This window comes from Mauremys reevesii, linkage group 17 (genome assembly GCF_016161935.1).
Source record: "Mauremys reevesii isolate NIE-2019 linkage group 17, ASM1616193v1, whole genome shotgun sequence".
In the NCBI taxonomy this organism is placed as follows: domain Eukaryota; kingdom Metazoa; phylum Chordata; order Testudines; family Geoemydidae; genus Mauremys; species Mauremys reevesii.
Window position 1 is genome coordinate 10,315,217 of NC_052639.1, and position 18,271 is coordinate 10,333,487.

General features: G+C 50.2%; 1 protein-coding gene and 4 non-coding genes across 5 annotated transcripts in view; 2 read left to right on the plus strand and 3 right to left on the minus strand.

Moving 5' to 3' along the window:
• The window catches only part of LOC120385078 (zinc finger protein 850-like), a gene marked incomplete at its 5' end in the record, with an annotated part of 387,202 nt that overhangs the window by 77,093 nt on the left and 291,838 nt on the right, over positions 1–18,271 (plus strand). The window lies entirely within an intron of this gene.
• TRNAM-CAU lies at positions 1,482–1,554 on the plus strand. Its single transcript has one exon. It is a non-coding gene; the product is annotated as a tRNA-Met (tRNA).
• On the minus strand, positions 8,632–8,703 carry TRNAG-UCC. The gene has a single exon. It is a non-coding gene; the product is annotated as a tRNA-Gly (tRNA).
• Positions 13,153–13,226, minus strand: TRNAT-UGU. Its single transcript has one exon. It is a non-coding gene; the product is annotated as a tRNA-Thr (tRNA).
• On the minus strand, positions 15,065–15,146 carry TRNAS-GCU. Its single transcript has one exon. It is a non-coding gene; the product is annotated as a tRNA-Ser (tRNA).

Below are 18,271 nucleotides of genomic sequence, written 5' to 3' on the forward strand. Positions count from 1 at the left end.
GAGAGGGTGAGGGGTGCAGCATTTACCTCGGGCATCTCCCAAAAGCAACCTGCACCCTCCTCTGGCAGCAGCCCCTGCGGGAGGGCCAGGGGTGTCTCTGTGCATGGCTGCCCGCAGACTTCACCCCGCAGCCCCATTGCCACAGCTGGCAGAGTTGGCACTCAGGGCAGGGCAGCGCACGGAGACCTCCCCACACCAGGGAGGTGCCAGCTGCTTCGGGAGTGACGTGCCACATGGAGTGAGGGCGGGCAAGAAACCGCCTTAGTCCCCTTGTGCTGCTGGCGGTGGTGGCGGGGGTCCCTGGGCCCTTTTAAATTGCCCAGGGGTGGCAGGCAGCACTGAGGGGGACACTCCCAAGGGCCTAACGTTGCTTTGCACAATGATAAATCTTGGAACAGGACAGAAATGAAATGGCAGCAGAACCTAAGGAATTAAAAGCCTCCGGATTCTTGTGTGTGCACTGACTGACCGAAACTGTAATTTGACTCGCTTTGTGTCTGCGGCTGGTAAAATATCAAGGCAAAATCATTCCAGTGATCGTGACCCTGGGATTGAGGAGGCTTTGGTGTTATTAAAATGTAACTAGAATGTTACACTTGTGTTTTTAAAGGTGGCTTCCCCAAGCAATCCCAAGTTGTTCTTCCCACAGCTGGCTGATGGGGGGCAGCAGGGGATCTCCCCAATCTGGGGGAATCTCTCTGGGCCCCACTGTTAATTCTCCATCCTTTCTCCCCCTAACCATGCCCACCCCTCCCCACCCCATTATCAGTGTTTTGGAGCAACCCCTCCCTCCCTCCCTCCCTTTATGGGATACAGACTCTGTGACAGAGACTGACTGGGGCTCCTCTCTGCATGGCCCCAATGGGGAAGGAAAGAGACTGGAGGGAGGGGGAGAAGACGAGCAGAAGGAGTCAAATGGGGCTAAACCAAAACAGAGGAGATTTTCTTTCTGTCAAAATGTCCTGGAGTCTCATGGCTGAAAAGCCGCATCTTGAGTTAGGTTTGATGCATCAACCTTTCAATTACCAGGCAAAGGTCTGAATCACAGAGACTGATAACTGCCTGCTTCCCAGCTTTGCCTAAGAGGCACCTGCAGTGGTGCAACTGGTTAGCGCAGAGGGGGCTACTGCTGGGATTATGAATTCAAGCCTTATTTAGAGCACTGGTTTTTATTACCTGTGTAGTTTCCCCAACTTGCTTTGCTTAATTTGCATGGAAAGTGCCCTACTAGGAAAAGGAGAGTAAGTTCTAAAATGTGGAAGTAGGTGCATAGCTTGGAAACATCCCCCCTGTGCTGCCATTAGTTCCAGTAGATTGTTCACTGGCAGCCTGAATTGATTTCTTTGCTGCTGTGAAAGCTGCCATGAAAAGTCTCTGGTCACCAGAGCTCCCTGCTTCTTCCAGCACATCTCTGGCTCCTTCCCTGCCCCAGTCACTGCTGTAGGAGGGTCCTATAAACACTGAGCCTAAAACTTTTCCAAGCCTTCTTAGCGCAGTTGGCAGCGTGTCAGTCTCATAATCTGAAGGTCCTGAGTTCAAGCCTCAGAGAAGGCAATGGCTTTTGCTCCCTGCTTCAGATTTTCTACAGGAAATCAGAGAAAAGAAACTAGAGGAAAGTGGTTTCTAGACACCCTCCCACCCATCTCACACACACACACACACACACAGACTTTTCTAGGGCATTTTCTTTTCCTTCTCTATGGACCTTGTATTTTTCACAGAGCAAAATAAAACAAAACATGCAAGCCCAAGCCTAATACAGTATGAAACTCAATACAGATCAAATCTCACCCTCAGAGATCTTCCAATAAGCTTCTTTTGCAGACTAGACTTATTTTATGTCTGGGCCCAATCTTTTCACCTCGTATAGTCCGTGTTCCAGCTCAGGTGGTAGCTAGGGGATGTCTCATGACTGCAGCATGTTTGTTCAGTTCCACCCCTTATACAGCTTTGGTACAAGGCAGGAATTCTTGTCTCTCTCTTGGGAAGAGCCCCAGGTTTAAGATGGATTCCTGTACCAGGTGACATGGTCACATGTCCTGTGAGACCCCCAAGCCTTCATTCTTCCTGGCCTGACTCACAGATGGTGCAGGACAGAGCCATCTCCAGTCAATTGTCCTGGTTGATCGGAGCCATCAAGAGTCCAAACCACTATTAATGGCCCACACTTTGCATCATTACAACAGGACCTCAGAGTTATAGTTCATATTTCTAGTTTCAGATACAGGAATGATCGGTTCATACAAATAGGATGAACACACACAGTAGATTATAAGCTGTGTAATGATACCTTACAAGAGAACTTTTGCATGAAGAATGTTCCAGTTACATTATATTCACACTCATTAGCATATTTTCATAAAATCCTATGGAGTGCAACGTCACAGCAGGGAAAGGGTTTTACTGCAGCACCTGGGAGCAGTTGAGTTTCATGTTCAGGCTGTGGTATGAGTTCCTCCAGGTTTCTTGTAAGCAGACAGGACCTTCGCGGGGCTCTCGATACAGGAATGGCCCAGACACGATAAAGTGATGGGGATTGCATTTTCCTTTTTTATTTCTGTATTTCCAATGACATTTCTGTTTGTGATTTCATTTTGCTTTGTATAACTGTGTTTTCTCCTGGATTTGATATTTAACTGAAAAAAGAATAAGACCTCAGGGCGCCGGATGGAGGAGCAGGCTGGGGCTAGGACTGCTAAGAGAGTGAGAGTAGCAGGTTTTCTGTATTGTTTCCTGCCTTCATTTTCATGACTAGTTTCTCTTCTTCATGAAATTTGCTTCATTTATGTGTAAGCCTGGCTAGCTCAGCTGGCAGAGCATCAGACTTTTAATCTGAGAGTCCAGGGTTCAAGTTCCTGGTCAGGTAAAAAGGGAACAGTTCCCCACAGAAGGAAAGAAGGCATCTCTCCAAGTTGTTATTTGACATCACCTTTTCCCCCAGGACTTGTTCTTTCCTAGGAAGGGCCATGTACTGCCTGGGACTGAAGGGGCAACTTCCTCACATGCCCACTGGCCTCTCAGTCTGGTTTAAGAAAGGCCTCTGGGAGCTGCAGCAAACTGCTGCAGGCCAACTTGGTGAGTAAAGGCAGGGCTGCCCCCACAGGGTCATCCACACCAGAGCTCAGCAGAGGTCTGGGGGTTCCCTATTGGTCCCATGGTGTAAGGGCAGCACTCGGGACTTTGAATCCTGCAATCTGAGCTGAAGTCTCGGTGGGATCTGAGGACAATTCCTGTGCCACAAACCCTGCTGGGTCTTCCAAGGCTCGATCTTGCTTTCTCAAAGGCCATGAAAGCCTGTCTTTTACCCGCTAGCTGTTGTGACTTGAGCACAAGAGGGGACGTTTGATCCAGAAGCCTGGCCGTGCCTGGAGTCCTGTAGGTAGGGATGCGAGCTCCATTTCCTCTGAGTCCTGAAGCTGGGCTGCAGGCTGGCCTAGGAGGCAGCCCTATTGGTTGACCTACTGGCCCAAAGTCACTTGGGCGGTGTTGGTGTTCCCCAGGGATGCTGAAGGGCCTAAGGGAGGGAGGCTCAATACTCCCCCCTATCAGTCAGGGCGGAAGAGGAGGGCAGCAAGAGTTTGCAGGTTGATGGCTGGGCCTTCTAGCGTTCGGTTGGGGACGAGGTGGGGAACGCGAACTGGGAGAAATGGTTGCTGGCCTGTGAGGAATGGCTCAGCCGGTGGCGTAAGGGGACCTTGTCATTAACCTCAGCCATGTGTTTCCCCCTGCTCCACGAATGCTGCTGAGACCGAACACGATGACCTTCCACTTCTTGTGGGGCCATAGGACGTCCCTACCTAGTCAGGAGAAGTGCGGCTTTTCTGCTGTATTAGAAATGGTGGTTGGGCCTGGTGGGCTTTGAAGCCTTGTACGGCTCTACTTTTTTGTTTTTCAATTTTCAGTGGGTGGCTGAGCTGGAGGGCAGGTCAGGCCCGAGGAGAATGACGGGACAACCATAAAGAACCCAACTGACTCTTCCGATATGGCCGTATTTTTTTTACCCCACTGGGTGCAGCACCAGGTATGGGATGGCCAATAGTGGCGGAAGGGGGAGGAGATTAGGAAGGCCCCCGCCCCCCCGTGTTCTTCTATTCCCACCTTACATCCTACAGGATTTTCAGTGGGTGGCTAGGTGGAAGGTGCTTCCAGGATGGCTTCATCCGCAACAGTGGCCACCCTCACAGCAGCGGCAGCCACAGCAGCGAGCCCCCCCCCTTCGGCTCAGTCTGAACAGAGGTCAATGTACCACTGGGTGAGACAGGCCAATTTTAGGGAGCTTCCTCTGAAGGTGAGCAACTGTCTCCAGAACTTACTGACAGGATCTTTAAAGTATTTGCAAATGTGCATGGCCGGCATGTGCAGAGCAAAGGCGGCCCGGGGCACTGTGTCAGGCTCTGGCACCGCTCGAGACAATGGACCATCTTCAGCCACCAGGCGACCCAGGATCTAAGGCAGGAATGGGGTGAGGAAGCAAGTCAAGCTGAGCAAGGCAGGCAAAATTCATCTCGCCTTCGTGGGCGCTTGCAATGATACCCTTTGTGTGCCAGGACTGACAAAAACATCCCAGACAGAGAAGCAGCAGGCCAAAAAAGCAGCAGGGGTATTCTATCTGCTATCCAAGATCCATAAACGTAGAAATCCTGGATGCCCCATCATTTCAGGCAATGGCACCCTGACAGCAGGATTGTCTGGCTGTGTAGACTCCCTTCTCAGGCCCTACGCTACCAGCACTCAAAGCAATCTTCGAGACACCACTGACTTCCTGAGGAAACTACAATCCATTGGTGATCTTCCAGAAAACACCATCCTGGCCACTATGGATGTGGAAGGCCTCTACACCAACGTTCCACACAAAGATGGACTACAAGCCGTCAGGAACAGTATCCCTGATAATGTCACGGCAAACCTGGTGGCTGAACTTTGTGACTTTGTCCTCACCCACAACTATTCCAGATTTGGGGACAATGTATACCTTCAAGTCAGCGGCACTGCTATGGGTACCCGCATGGCCCCACAGTATGCCCACATTTTTATGGCTGACTTAGAACAACGCTTCCTCAGCTTTCATCCTCTAATGCCCCTACTCTACTTGCGCTACACTGATGACATCTTCATCATCTGGACCCATGAAAAGAAAACCTTTGAGGAATTCCACCATGATTTCAACAATTTCCATCCCACCATCAACATAAACCTGACCACTCCACACAAGAGATCCACTTCCTGGACACTACTGTGCTAATAAGCGATGGTCACATAAACACCACCCTATACCAGAAACATATTGACTGCTATGCTTACCTACATGCCTCCAGCTTTCATCCAGACCACACCACACAATCCATTGTCTACAGCCAAGCTCTAAAATACAACTACATATGCTCCAACCCTCAGAAAGAGACAAACACCTACAAGATCTCTATCGAGCATTCTTACAAGTACATTACCCACCTGCTGAAATGAAGAAACAGATTGACAGAGCCAGAAGAGTACCCAGAAGTCACCTACTACAGGACAGGCCCAACAAAGAAAGTAACAGAACCCCACTAGCCGTCACCTTCAGCCCCCCAACAAAAACCTCTCCAGCGCATCTACAACCTATCCTGAAGGACAATGCCTCACTCTCACAGATCTTGGGACACAGGCCTGTCCTTGCTTACAGACAGCCCCCCAACCTGAAGCAAATACTTACCAGCAAGCAAACAGCAGAAACACTAACCCAGGAACCTATCCTTGCAACAAAGCCAACTCTGTCCACATATCTATTCAGGGGACATCATCATAGGACCTAATCACATCAGCCACACTATCAGAGGCTCGTTCACCTGCACATCTACCAAAGTGATATATGTTATTATGTGCCAGCAATGCCCTCCACCATGTATATTGGCCAAACCAGACAGTCTCTACGTAAAACAATAAATGGACACAAATCACATGTCAAGAATTATAACATTCAAAAACCAGTCGGAGAACACTTCAATCTCCTGGTCACGCATTTACAGACCTAAAAGTTGCAATATTACAGCAAATAACCTTCAACAACAGACTCTCATGAGAGACTGCTGAAGTGGAATTAATTTGCAAAGTGGACACCATTAAATTAGGCTTGAATAAAGACTGGGAGTGGATGGGTCATTACACAAAGTCAAACTATTTCCTCTTGTTTATTTGTCCCCCTACTGTTACTCACATCTTCTTGTCAACTGTTGGAAATGTGCCATCCTGATTATCACTACAAAAGGTTTTTTTCTCCTGCTGATAATAGCTCACCTTAACTGCTCACTCGTTATAGTGTGTATGGCAACACCCATTTTTTTTCATGTTTTCTGTATATATATATATCTTCCTGCTGTATTTCCACTGCATGCATCCGATGAAGTGGGTTTTAGCCCAGCAAAGCTTATGCTCAAATAAATTTGTTAGTCTCTAAGGTGCCACAAGTACTCTTTCTTTTTGCAGATAAATGAATGGAGGTTAAGTCCATGAATGGCTATTAGCCAGGATGGGTAAGGAATGGTGTCCCTAACTTCTGTTTGTTAGAGGGTGGAGATGGATGGTAGGAGAGAAATCACTTGATCATTACCTGTTCAGTCCATATGGTGCACATGGCATTGGCCACTGTTGGCAGATAGGATGCGGGGTTGATGGACCTTTGGTCTGACCCAGTATGGCCATTCTTATGTACTTATGAAGGGAGGGGCAAAGGCTTTTGACAGAGTTTCTGCAGTGTAGTGGTTATCACGTTTACCTAACATGCAAAAGGTCCCTGGTTCAAAACCAGGCAGAAACACAATGGCTTAATTTTCCAAGCTCCTACTGGCCTGTCCCTGCTGTTGTAGGAGCAGCAGTGATTTCTATGCTCAGAAGGTCTGTTGTACTTCCCCTGCTCCCACTTTTGTCTCCTCTCCCTCTCTGAATGCCTGTGAAGTGGCTTTTCCCCTCCCGCTCCCTCCTGGAATGCTCGTGGGATGAATGGGCTGGTTGAAGAGCAGAAGAGCTCCCAGGTAGACAAGGTGTCTGGGACGCTAATTAGGCAGCACTCACACACCCAGAGCATGGACACTGCCCAGGGTGGAGTGTGACCAACCAGATGCAGCCAAGTCATCTCTAGTCGCAGGCCATGAGGTGCAGGCCCTTAAAAGGGGAAGGGGCCCTGTGCTCAGGAGAGCACTCACAAGCTTGTACCTCCAGTGAATGCCCTTTGCCCGGACTGCCTTACCTTGCAGAATCCTGACATCTCCAGTGCTGTGCCTGTCCTGGGAGCGTGAGTATGCAAGTGTGAGTGTGTCACCCCCGCTGCCCCCTGCTTCTTCTTTTGAGCTTAGCTGTCAGTATAATAAACGTGCTGCTTTCTGCCAAACTCTGGTGGGTCATTAGCTTACTAGCTGGCCCAATTTTGGGTAACACCTGTGATAAACTCAACCCCTGCAAGATCGTGGGTGGTGAAATGAGCTGGGAAAAAGCCTTGGCATCAGCAGGGGAAAGCTAGAGGACCTTGGCCAGTCACCTTTTGAAGCCTTGTGGCTTGGTCTCCTCTGCCCTGGGAGGTTGGCCTATGGCGGCCGGCTCTTCCTGCTGCCTCCTCTGTGTGACTTGCCAAAGGAGGGAGTGAGGCAGCAATGGGGCAAAAGAGGAAAGTCGAGCTGAGGAAGGCAGGGCAGAAGCTAAGCACCTCAGTGCGGCTAAGTGGGGTTAGTAGAGCACCACCAGTCGTTCTGCAAAGCCTGGGGAGGTGCGGTTGGCTGCTGGGAGGCAGAATCCTGTGCCTGCCTCTTGGCTTCCCAGGGGTGGCTACTTGCAGCCCAGGAGAAGGACGATGGTTCTGGGTGAAAGGAAGACAAGCAAAGCTCTGGCAGGAAATTTGGGTGCGGGGTGCTGGCTCTGCGCTGGGGGAGGAGGTTGGAGTGCAGGAGGGGTGGCGCTTACCCCGGGCACTGCAGCGCCCAAAGTGACCGGTACACACAACCCTCTGGCAGCAGGTCCTAGGTGGGTGGGGCCAGGGGGTCTCTGTGTGCCGCTGCCTGCAGGCACTGCCCCCAGAGCTCCCATTGGCTGCAGTTCCTGGCCAATGGGCGCTGCGGAGTTGGTACTCGGGGCAGAGGCAGTGAATGGAGACACTCCCCCCCACCCCAGGGGATGCTGGGACATGCCGGCCATTTCTGGGAGTGGCACGGAGGGACGGAGGCAGAGTGGGCAGGGAGCCACCTCAGTGCTGCTGGCACATCTCTGCACACTGATGGGGGGAGGGGAGCAGAGGGCCTCCATGTGCTGCCTGGGGTAGGGGCAATGAACAGAGCTGCCTCCCCTCCCGGGTCTATTACAGGAGTGGGTGGGTGGTGTCTTTTGGCCTGCAAGGTGCAGCAGGTCGGACTAGATGATCACATTGTTCCCTTCTGACCTTAAAGGCTTTGAGTCTAAAAGGGAGAGGGAAGTAAAGATATTTTTTTTTAAATAAACCAAACATTGTAATACCAGATAACTCCAACAGCTCATTGTACAGTCCCACCCCTTTCTTCCTCCACTGTGTGTTGAATGACCTGCAGGACATTGATTCTCTCATTTCATTGATAAACTGATACAACGTGACTGAAATAAAACCAATTCCCAGTAGAGAAAATGTCACTTCCCTGCATTGGCTGGGAATCGAACCCAGGTCAACTGCTTGGAAGGCAGCTATGCTCACCACTATACCACCAATGCATCTGGCAAAAGTGCCACTTATGCTTGCCCAATGAGGCTAGAGCAGCATTGAGGCACTTTTCTGCCTGTTAAAATGTACTGGATTCTCATCACTAAAAACACCTCCATCTTCACTTGGGTTTGAACCATCAGCCTTTCAATTAGCCAGCAAAGCCTTTCAATTAGCCAGCAAAGTTGTTAATCACAGGGTATGTCTACACTATGGGATTATTCCAATTTTACAGAAATTGTTTTTTGGAAACAGATTGTATAAAGTCGAGTGCACGCGGCCACACTAAGCACATTAATTAAGTGGTGTGCGTCCATGTACGAGGCTAGTGTCAATTTCCAGAGTGTTGCATTGTGGGTAGCTATCCCATAGCTATCCCATAGTTCCCGCAGTCTCCCGCCCATTGGAATTCTGGGTTGAGATACCAATGCCTGATGGGGCAAAAACAGTGTCATGGGTGATTCTGGGTAAATGTTGTCACTCAATCCTCCCTCCGTGAAAGAAACGGCAGACAATCATTTCGTGCCCTTTTCCTGGATTGCCCGGCAGACGCCATAGCACGGCAACCATGGAGCCCGTTCAGCCTTTTTTCACTGTCACCGTATGTCTACTGGATGGTGCTGACAGACGCGTACTGCAGCGCCACACGGCAGCATCCCTTGCCTTTGCAAGTTAGCAAAGATAGTTACTAGCCATCCCATCCCATCTGCTGCTTTGCAAGTTGACAATGACAGTGACCAGTCATAATGTACTGTCTGCTGCTGTCATGGGTGCTCCTGGCCGGCCTCGTGAGGTCGGCCGGGGACGCATGGACAAAAATGGGAATGACTCCCCCGGTCATTCCCTTCTTTACGTTTTGTCTAAAGGGAGAGTCAGTCCTGTCTAGACTATCAGACAAGCCTACTAAAGAACCAGAGAGGCAAACAGCCACTCCGGGTCAGAGCCCCAGACATCCCGCAGAAATGATGAGCTGCATGCCATTCTAGGGGGTGCCCCTGCAACAACCACACCCATTGCTTCCTCCTCCCCACCCCTCCTGGGCTACTGCTGCAGTTATCCCCCCATTTGTGTGATGAAGTAATAAAGAATGCAGGAATTTGAAACAACACTGACTTTATTGCCTCTGCAAGTAGAGCTCAAAGGAGGAGGGGGGGCAGCCTCCAGCTGCTATGATATTCCAGGCAGGACTGAATCTCCATTAGACAAAGCTTAAAGAAGAGAATGACCTGGGAGTCATTCACATTTTTGCCCAGGTGCCCCTGGGCGACCTCACCGAGGTCAGCCAGGAGCACTCACGGGATGACGATGACTGATACCAGTCCTACTGTACCGTCTGCCATCTGGAAGGGAAGGGAAGGGAAGGGGATGCTGCTGTGTAGTGCTGCAGCACAACATGTGCCAGCAGAATCCGGTAGACATACGGTGACATTGAAAAAAAGCGAGAAATTATTTTTTCCCTTTGCTTTCACGGGGGAGGGGGGGCAATGACATATACCCTGAACCACCCGTGACAATGTTTTTGACCCTTCAGGCTTTGGGAACTCAGCCAAGAATTCAAATGGTTTTTGGAGAGTGCGGGAACTGTGGGATAGCTACAGTCATCAGCCGCCCCTCCATGAGCGTCCATTTCATTCTTTGGCTTTCTGGTACGCTTGTCTCAGCTCCTTAAGTTTCAGCACTGTGTTGAGTCCCTGATGTGGCCTCTCTCCATCATAGCCTGGGAGATTTTTTTCAAATGTTTTGGCATTTCGTCTTTTGGAATGGAGTTCTGATAGAACAGATTCATCTCCCCATACAAAGATCAGCTTCAGTATCTTCCCTACAGTCAATGCTGGAGCTCTTTTTGGATTCTGGGACTGCATGGTCACCTGTGCTGATCAGCGCCCCATGCTGGGCAAACAGGAAATGAAATTCAAAAGTTCATGGGGCTTTTTCTGTTTACCTGGCCAGTGCATCCGAGTTCAGATTGCTGTCCAGAGCGGTCACAATGGTGCACTGTGGATAGCACCCGGAGGCCAATACCGTTGAATTGTGGCCACATTAACCCTAATCCGACATGGCAATGCCGATTTCAGCGCTACTCCCCTCTTCGGAGAGGAGTACAGATACCGGTATTAAGAGACCTTTATATCGATATAAAGGGCTTCGTTGTGTGGATGGGTGCAGGGTTAATGCGATTTAACGCTGCTAAATTCGATATAAACTCGTAGTGTTGACCAGGCCAGAGAGAGCAGCAGGTTTCCCATATTGTTTCCCGCTCTTGTTTTCTTGACTAGTTTCTCCTCTGCACCAACTTGCTGTTTTTCTTTATGAGCCTGGCTAGCTCAGTGGGCAGAGCATCAAACTTTTAATCTGAGGGTCCAGGGTTCAAGTCCCTGGTCAGGTGATAAACTACTCCCCAAGATCTTACACTGTCTTGCTGGAGTCCTCTTTGATGTTACTTTTTCTCTTCAGGATTTTCCCTTTCCTCAGAAGGGCCTATTGTGTGTGGTTTGAAGGGGCAACTTCCTGACAGCCCCTCTGTCCTTGCAGTCTGGAGGAATAAAGGCCTCTGGGCATAGAGCATGTTCCTCCCTTACACACACACACACACACACACACACACACACACACACACACACACACACACACACACACACACACACACACACACACACACAGAATATCCCTAAGGAATTAGAATCACCTGCTGCCTTCCTCTGTCCTGCTGGATCCCCAAATGAAGATGCTCTTCAGCCTAAACCCATGTCGCCTCTTTTCCCAGTGCCCTCAAACCCAACCCTCAGTCCCTCCTATGCTCACTGCTCCTCACTCCCAACCAGAGCCTGCTCCTCTTCACCCTTCTCCTCTGTCCCAACCCACAGGCCCCTTCTCCTCACGCTGCTCCTCAATCCCAATCCACGGCTCCCTCCTTCCCTCCAGCAGCAGGTGCTTCAGACCCCCTCAGGAAGATTTTCTTGCAAGGTTTTGTGTATGAGTCTGCATGTGGATTTCACAGTGTATTGGAAATAGGTTGGGTTGCTTGCCGAAATGATCACTTGTGGTTGGTGCTGACTCCCAGTCTCCATGTTATTGGGGGCAGGAGAAATAAAGGGTTGTTATCCTTGTTGTGTGAACCGAGGGCAGCACAACTGTGCTTGGCAGACCCTGATTGAGGGACTCACCCTCAGTTCAATAGCACTTGCTAGGCAGGGGACAGGGGTTCCAAAGCTGAGTGGGCTGGGGTCTGGGTCCCAATGCTAAAATTTAGGTGTCAGACCAACTTTAGGACAGGGTGGCTGTAGAGGGATGAGTGAGTCCCTAGACAACATAGTGAGTATGGAGCCTTCTTATATTCCCTTTTCCACCCAGGATGGCAGGTGAACTGTACAGAGGCACCTCTGGGCTTGCTCTGACTAAGGACAACAGCTGTGAGTGGGGTGCAGAGCGGGATGGCTCATGTTAAAGGACTTTGGTTGCTGGACTTACGAACCGTAGGGAGAAGGACACTGCCCAGCTTATCTGGGGGGTGGGTCTTTCCCTTGTGGTTTATGTTTATGTGTTGGGGCTGCTGACATGACTTCTACTAACCTTGGGCTTACATTGCAGTGTAGACATACCCTGAGAGGGCATCTAGACTGTGATAAAATCCCACTGGCCCGGCTGGCCTGGATGATCTGATTTGGGCCCTGGGGCTCAGGTTGTGGAGCTAAAAACTACAGCGTAGACATCTGGGCTCAGACTGGAGCCCAGGCTCGAGACCTCACCCTCATGGGGTCTTGGAGGCTGGGCTGAAGCCCAAGTGTCTACGCTGAATCAACTGACCCAGGGTTTGAGAATAGTGACTTGGGTGTGTTAATGGCAGTATAGACATAATGCTGGGCTATGTCCACACTGCAATGAAACACCCAGCGCTGTCCCGTGCCAGTGCAGGCTCCCAGGCTAGCCATGGGGTGGTAAATTTGCAGCGTAGACCTCTCGGCTCAGGGTCAATACCGGGCTCTGGGAGCCCTCAAGGTTGGGAGGGAGTTTAGCAAGCAAACAAGGTAAAATGGCAGTGGAGTATTAGCCTGGACTCAATGGCATTTCTCCATTGGTCTGTCTGCTTTGGGGCAGAGACAATAACACGTCCTGCTGCATTCGTTATTTCAAAGGGCAGTTTAGGATTTTCATCCTCACACACGGTGCACAAAGCAGGACTCAACCCTCGGTGCAAACTAAACAAGCTGCCCACAGGTTCTGCCAGCCACAATGAGCCATTCAGTGTGAGAGCCCAGACCTGCCCCTGTCCCAGAGGAAGCAGGATCATCTGTGACAGGCTGGAACACTGACCTATCAGCTCTTAACTCCCAAATTTTCAGTAAGTCTGTTATCAGTGCCTGTGAGTATAATTTAAACAACTATACTGGGCTGGACCAAAGAGCTCTGTGTTTTGTCTTCCCACAGTAGTCAATACCAGGTTGCCCAAGAGTTAGTCAATAAGGCACCACTGGGAATTGAACCCAGGATTTCCTGTTTACAAGACAGGTGCTTTAGCCAGCTAAGCCATGGTGCCTGCCTGTGGCAACAGCACAGTGTCTGCCCACACCTGACTCCCTGCCATCCCCACTGGGGCCTGACAAGCTTTGCTTGTGTTTGGATTCTGCAAAGCAGAGGAGCAGGTGACGTTTTCCTTGCAAGGTGTGTGTGTGTGTGTGTGTGTGTGTGTGTGTGTGTGTGTGTGTGTGTGTGTGTGTGTGAGAGAGAGAGAGAGAGAGAATCTTTGGCCAGGTCTGCACTACAAGGTTACTTCAGCATCATTATATTGCTCAGATGTGTGGAAAACACACAACGCTCCCTCGGTCAGCAGCTTGTGGCTGGTGCACACACTGCAATACCACGTCTGGCGACAAAATTGCCCTGTTTTGGTGACAAAATAAAACCACCTCGACGAGAGGCCTAGTGCTTTTTGCAGCAAACTTAAAGTGACAAATGTCAGTGTAAATGCTGCTGGTCATTATATCACCATAACTGGCCTCCACCAGTATCCCTCCATGCCTGCCGTGAACTCACCTGCCCTGCATTCCTGCTACAGAGGCTGGGTACCTCCCCTTTCATAGCTCCAGAAAGTTCTGACAGCTGAGCCGCTATCTACACCGGGATTAGGTTGATAGAACTGCATTGCCAGCCTAAGTCATGTAATTACACCAACCTAATTTTGTAGTGTAGACCTGTCCAAAGAATCACACACACACCTTGGGAGCAAAACTTCATCTGCTCCTCTGCTTTATAGAATCCAAACACGAACAACACTTCTCAGGGCCCAGTGGGGATTGGCAGAGAGTCAGGTGTGGGCCATCTTTATCCCAGGAGAGATGGACTCTAAGGGTACGTCTCCATTGCAATGTAAGCCCAGGTGTGGCACGCTGTGCTCAGAGCAGCACCCTGCAAGCTCCCATATTCACCACTCTCATATAATGATGAGATGGTTCGTACAAAGTCTGCCTGGTGAGGTGTCATTTCAAAAGTCTTGATCTGTTGAACATTAATATCGTGTTGGATTGTGTGTGCTCGCATTGGTTGGGAAGTTATGAAGTTTTGCTCTGTGTGCGTTACTGAGATATGTTATGAGGTTGGGAAATGCAACACAACATACTTTCAGGTGCGACAAGGGAGGAGCCAGACTCGCTGCTGGCCCATTGAAGGGATCCACACTCCCAAGGACCATCCCAGGAACCGTGTACAATGCAGGCTTCTCCGAGATAGCACAGCGACAATGGACACTGATTGACTCACATCGTAGCAAAGGAGCTTCCTAGCAAGTCAGAGGAAACTATGAAAGAGGGGAAGAGACATCATGACCTGGCCTCTCTCCCCCACAACTCAGCAGCTGGAAACACACCTGGAGGAAAAAGACTGAACTGAACTGACTCAGAAATCAGAAGAGAATAATAACAATAATACTTTCAAACCAAAGTCCCCAAACAGACTAGTATTAGTTTTTCAGCAGAAAATTTTCAGTTTGGGGAATTTTGTTTTCTCAGTCAGACTTGGCCAAGGGAAGCAGGGAGAAAATGTTTGAGTTGCCTCCTTCAGAACAGCTTGGCCTAGATACTAGCTCTGGTTCACTGTTGTGGCCTTGCTCGAGTTGAGGGTATTTTAATAATTTGGGCAGGTCCCAGGGTGTTTTGGGGAGAAGATGAGGATGTTACCTCTTGAGATAAAAACTAAGAAATACAGCACTAGAGAATTTCTTTTTTAAAGAAATCTGGGATTTAGACATTTTATTTAAAGCAAGGGAGTTCTGAGTTTCTGAGAAGGTTTTTGTTTGCAAGAAGCAAGATCGTTTGAGCTGTCATTGTACCAAAGGGGGAGATGGTTGTCTACAAAGGAGGGGTGAAAACTAAATGCATCCGATGAGGATGGGATTTGAACCCATGCATGCAGAGCACAATGGATTAGCAGTCCATCACCTTAACCACTCGGCCACCTCATCTGAGCTGTTAAAAAGGGACAGGAGGAGAAATCTAAGGCCAGCAGAGCTAGGGCCAATAAGGAGTTTTTAAATACTACGCAGAAGCAGGGGCTGAATGAGCTCCCCCCTCACATCTAGTGAGGAGCTGGGGGAAAGACTTCAGGAACAGAGCGTGTTTGCACAGACACACCTACTCTGCCTAGGTATGCAGCATGATGGGGCCGCTTTCCCAAAATGACCAGTTTCGGCTGGTGGTGGGTTACAAATCACTTTAGGATTCAATGGAATGAAATGTTATTATCCTTCCTGCATGATTGAAGGGCAGCAGAACATACCTAGACTGTCCTGATGGAGGGGTGGGTGGGTGGGTGAGGAATAGCTTTTATTGGACTTCATAGAAGTGATTGAGAACATCACCCTAAACCAGTGGTCCCCAAACATTTCACTCTGTGCCCTCTTAGCCATGGCTGTGGCCCCTTGGAAGCCGCAGTCAAGAACTGAGGCTGGGAGTGGGGCTGTTGCTTGCTGGGGAGAGGGGTGCAGACAGGGGTAAGGGGGTCGAGGCTGAGCTGGGAGCCAGAGCCCCAGGCTGACGTTGGGGTTGGGGAAGAGCTGGGGCAGAGTGGGGCTGAGTGCTGCTCCCTCCATGGGGGCTGGCTCAGGCCCTGAGGTGCCCCCATGCATGTTCCTCTGTGTCCCCCTAGGAGTCATGCCCCACATTTTGGGAACCACTGAACCCTACTCGCTAAGCAGGGGCTAGTGATGCCAAAGCCCAGGGAAAGGGAGAACAAGTGCGGGCCCCCAGCACTGGAGCCATGTGAAGGGGCTGCAGGAGAGGGGCAATGGCTGGTGGCCCAGGGAGTTAAGGGCAAAGGGGGCACAGGAGGGGGCAGGAGTTAGGGGTGAAGGAGGTGCAAGGGGTGGGAGTGCAGGAGCTAGCGGTAAAGGGGGAGTGGGGACCGTCCAGGGGCAATGGGGAAGTGCCAAAGTACAAGCTTTGCCCAGGGCACCATTTTCCCTAATGCTGGTCTGAGCAAACAATTGGAAATGACCCTTCAGTGAGACCAGAACCATCGTGTAGAAAAGCCCCTTTGTTAAGTGTTGGTGGCTGAGGGCTTAGGGAGATGGGTTAGAAAGCAACAGGCGTCTTTCTGTGGAGGTTTGATTCTTGCCTGTTAGGCAAGGCTGGTGTGTGGTGTCTCCATGGCTGTACTTTCCGTGTCTGATCTGCCACAGGGAGCCAAGTCTAGACATATTCAGAGGCTCTATGCCAGCGTTTCTCAAATTTCCTTTCACTGCAACCCCTTCTGCCCAAAAACTTACTCCATGGCCCTGGAAAGAGGGACCAGGCCCTCCCCACTGAGCAGAGGCAGGGAAGACAAAGCCTGAGCCCTGCCCCAGTTAGGGGAGGTCAAAACCAGAGCTTGAAGGATTCAGCCCTGGGTGGTGGGGCTCAGAAATTTGGCTTCAGCCCCAGGCCCCAACAAGTCTAACGCCAGCCCTGGCAACCCCATTAAAACACGGTTATGACCCACTTTGGGGTCTTGCCCCACAGCTTGAGAACCACTGCTCTATGCTGAGGGGAGAGAGTTTTCCTGGGGGTGTAGTTAATCCACTTCCCAAGAGGTGGCAGCTATGTCAGTGGGAGAAGCTATATCGGTGGGTGTGCAAGCTGTGGTGTTTGCCACATTTAAGAAGTTTAATCAAACCCCATTTTTAAAACCACCTGTGGTCTGGGAATGGCAAAGGAGCTCGATGAATCAGGGTTTGTCCTTCAAAGTCCTGAAAATCACGATTCCCTACTCAGGTCATTGTGGGGGTATAGCTCAGCGGTAGAGTGCTTGACTGCAGCTCAAGTGATCCTCAAGTGGTCAGATTAGATGCTCTAATCGTCTCTTCTGGCCATAAAGGCGACTAATTTCTGAAAAGCTGAGTGTAGCATTGGGAGCAGCATCTGATGTTTTCCTGTCTAGCCGGCTTGCTGCCTAGAACGAATGCTCCTTGAGTGGGTGATCCACAGGGAGTAGCTCAAACCTCCAAAGTGCCTGGCCAGGGGCAGGACATTAGCACAGCAAGGGAGGGGTGTGGCAGTGACATCACAAAGGCCTTTTGCAGGACCTCAGACTATTGGTCAAAGGTGGTGGGGAGGTGGTGACCTCACAGAGAGATGCTGACATCAGCCAGGCAGGACAGGGGTGAGGGACCAGGGAAACCTCAGAGACCCTGTGGCTTTGCTTCAGCAAGTCTCCTTCTCCAGGTCTCTCTTTGAGGACTGAGAGAGTATTCGGGTTCAGGCACGTGAGCGCCAGGAGGAACCTCTTTTGAGTTTTCTCCTTCCCTTTTCATGATTTTACTAGAAAACAGCCATCCCTGTTTAGAAGGTAAGAGCCTCCTTGAGGTTTGAAACCTGTTCGGTCTGATCCATCTGGTGACAGTTGAATTCTAGGCATGGAAAACACAAACTTAAGGAGGCAGAATTTTATTCCGCACCTGGGATTTTGTCCCATAGAATCAGTGGGGACATTAGGGTTTGTCCTTTCTGTTTCACCTTTTCCTCCATCCATCCCTTCCTCCTTTCTCTTTGTCTCTTGCTTCTTTTGTCCTTTCACCTGTTCCCCTCCCAACACCAGGAGCGGTGTGTGTGTGTGTGTGTGTGTGTGTGTGTTGTGGGGGAGTGCTCTGCAGCTCCCACTGTGGGAGGTCCACCCAAAAATGTGGGGCTGAAATAGTGCTCGGGTAGTGATCCCCACCAGTGACCTGGGCCATCCTTTGGGCTCTCTGGTGAGAACCTCAGCCTCCTGTCCTCAGTCTCTACCCTGATTGGCTGAGCAGGGGTTATTGACAGGAGGAGACTCAGGTCCTTGTTGTTCTCTTTTAAGACCAAGGAAATAAGTCAGAACCTGTTATATGTTGACAAATTTTGCTGCTTTGCTGCATTAATGGTCTCTGAGCAGTTCATGATTCTCTCTAACATTGCAGTTCTCCTCAAATACTTGCTGAATAATTACTGTGCACTGTTGTTGGTCTGGAGCTCATCTGAGAGCACTTTATTCAGGTCATTCAGTGTTTGAAATTCAAGATCTGATGGTTAGTTTGAAAATCAGGGCTCTTGGGTCCTATTCCCAACTCTGCCACTGGCTGGCTGT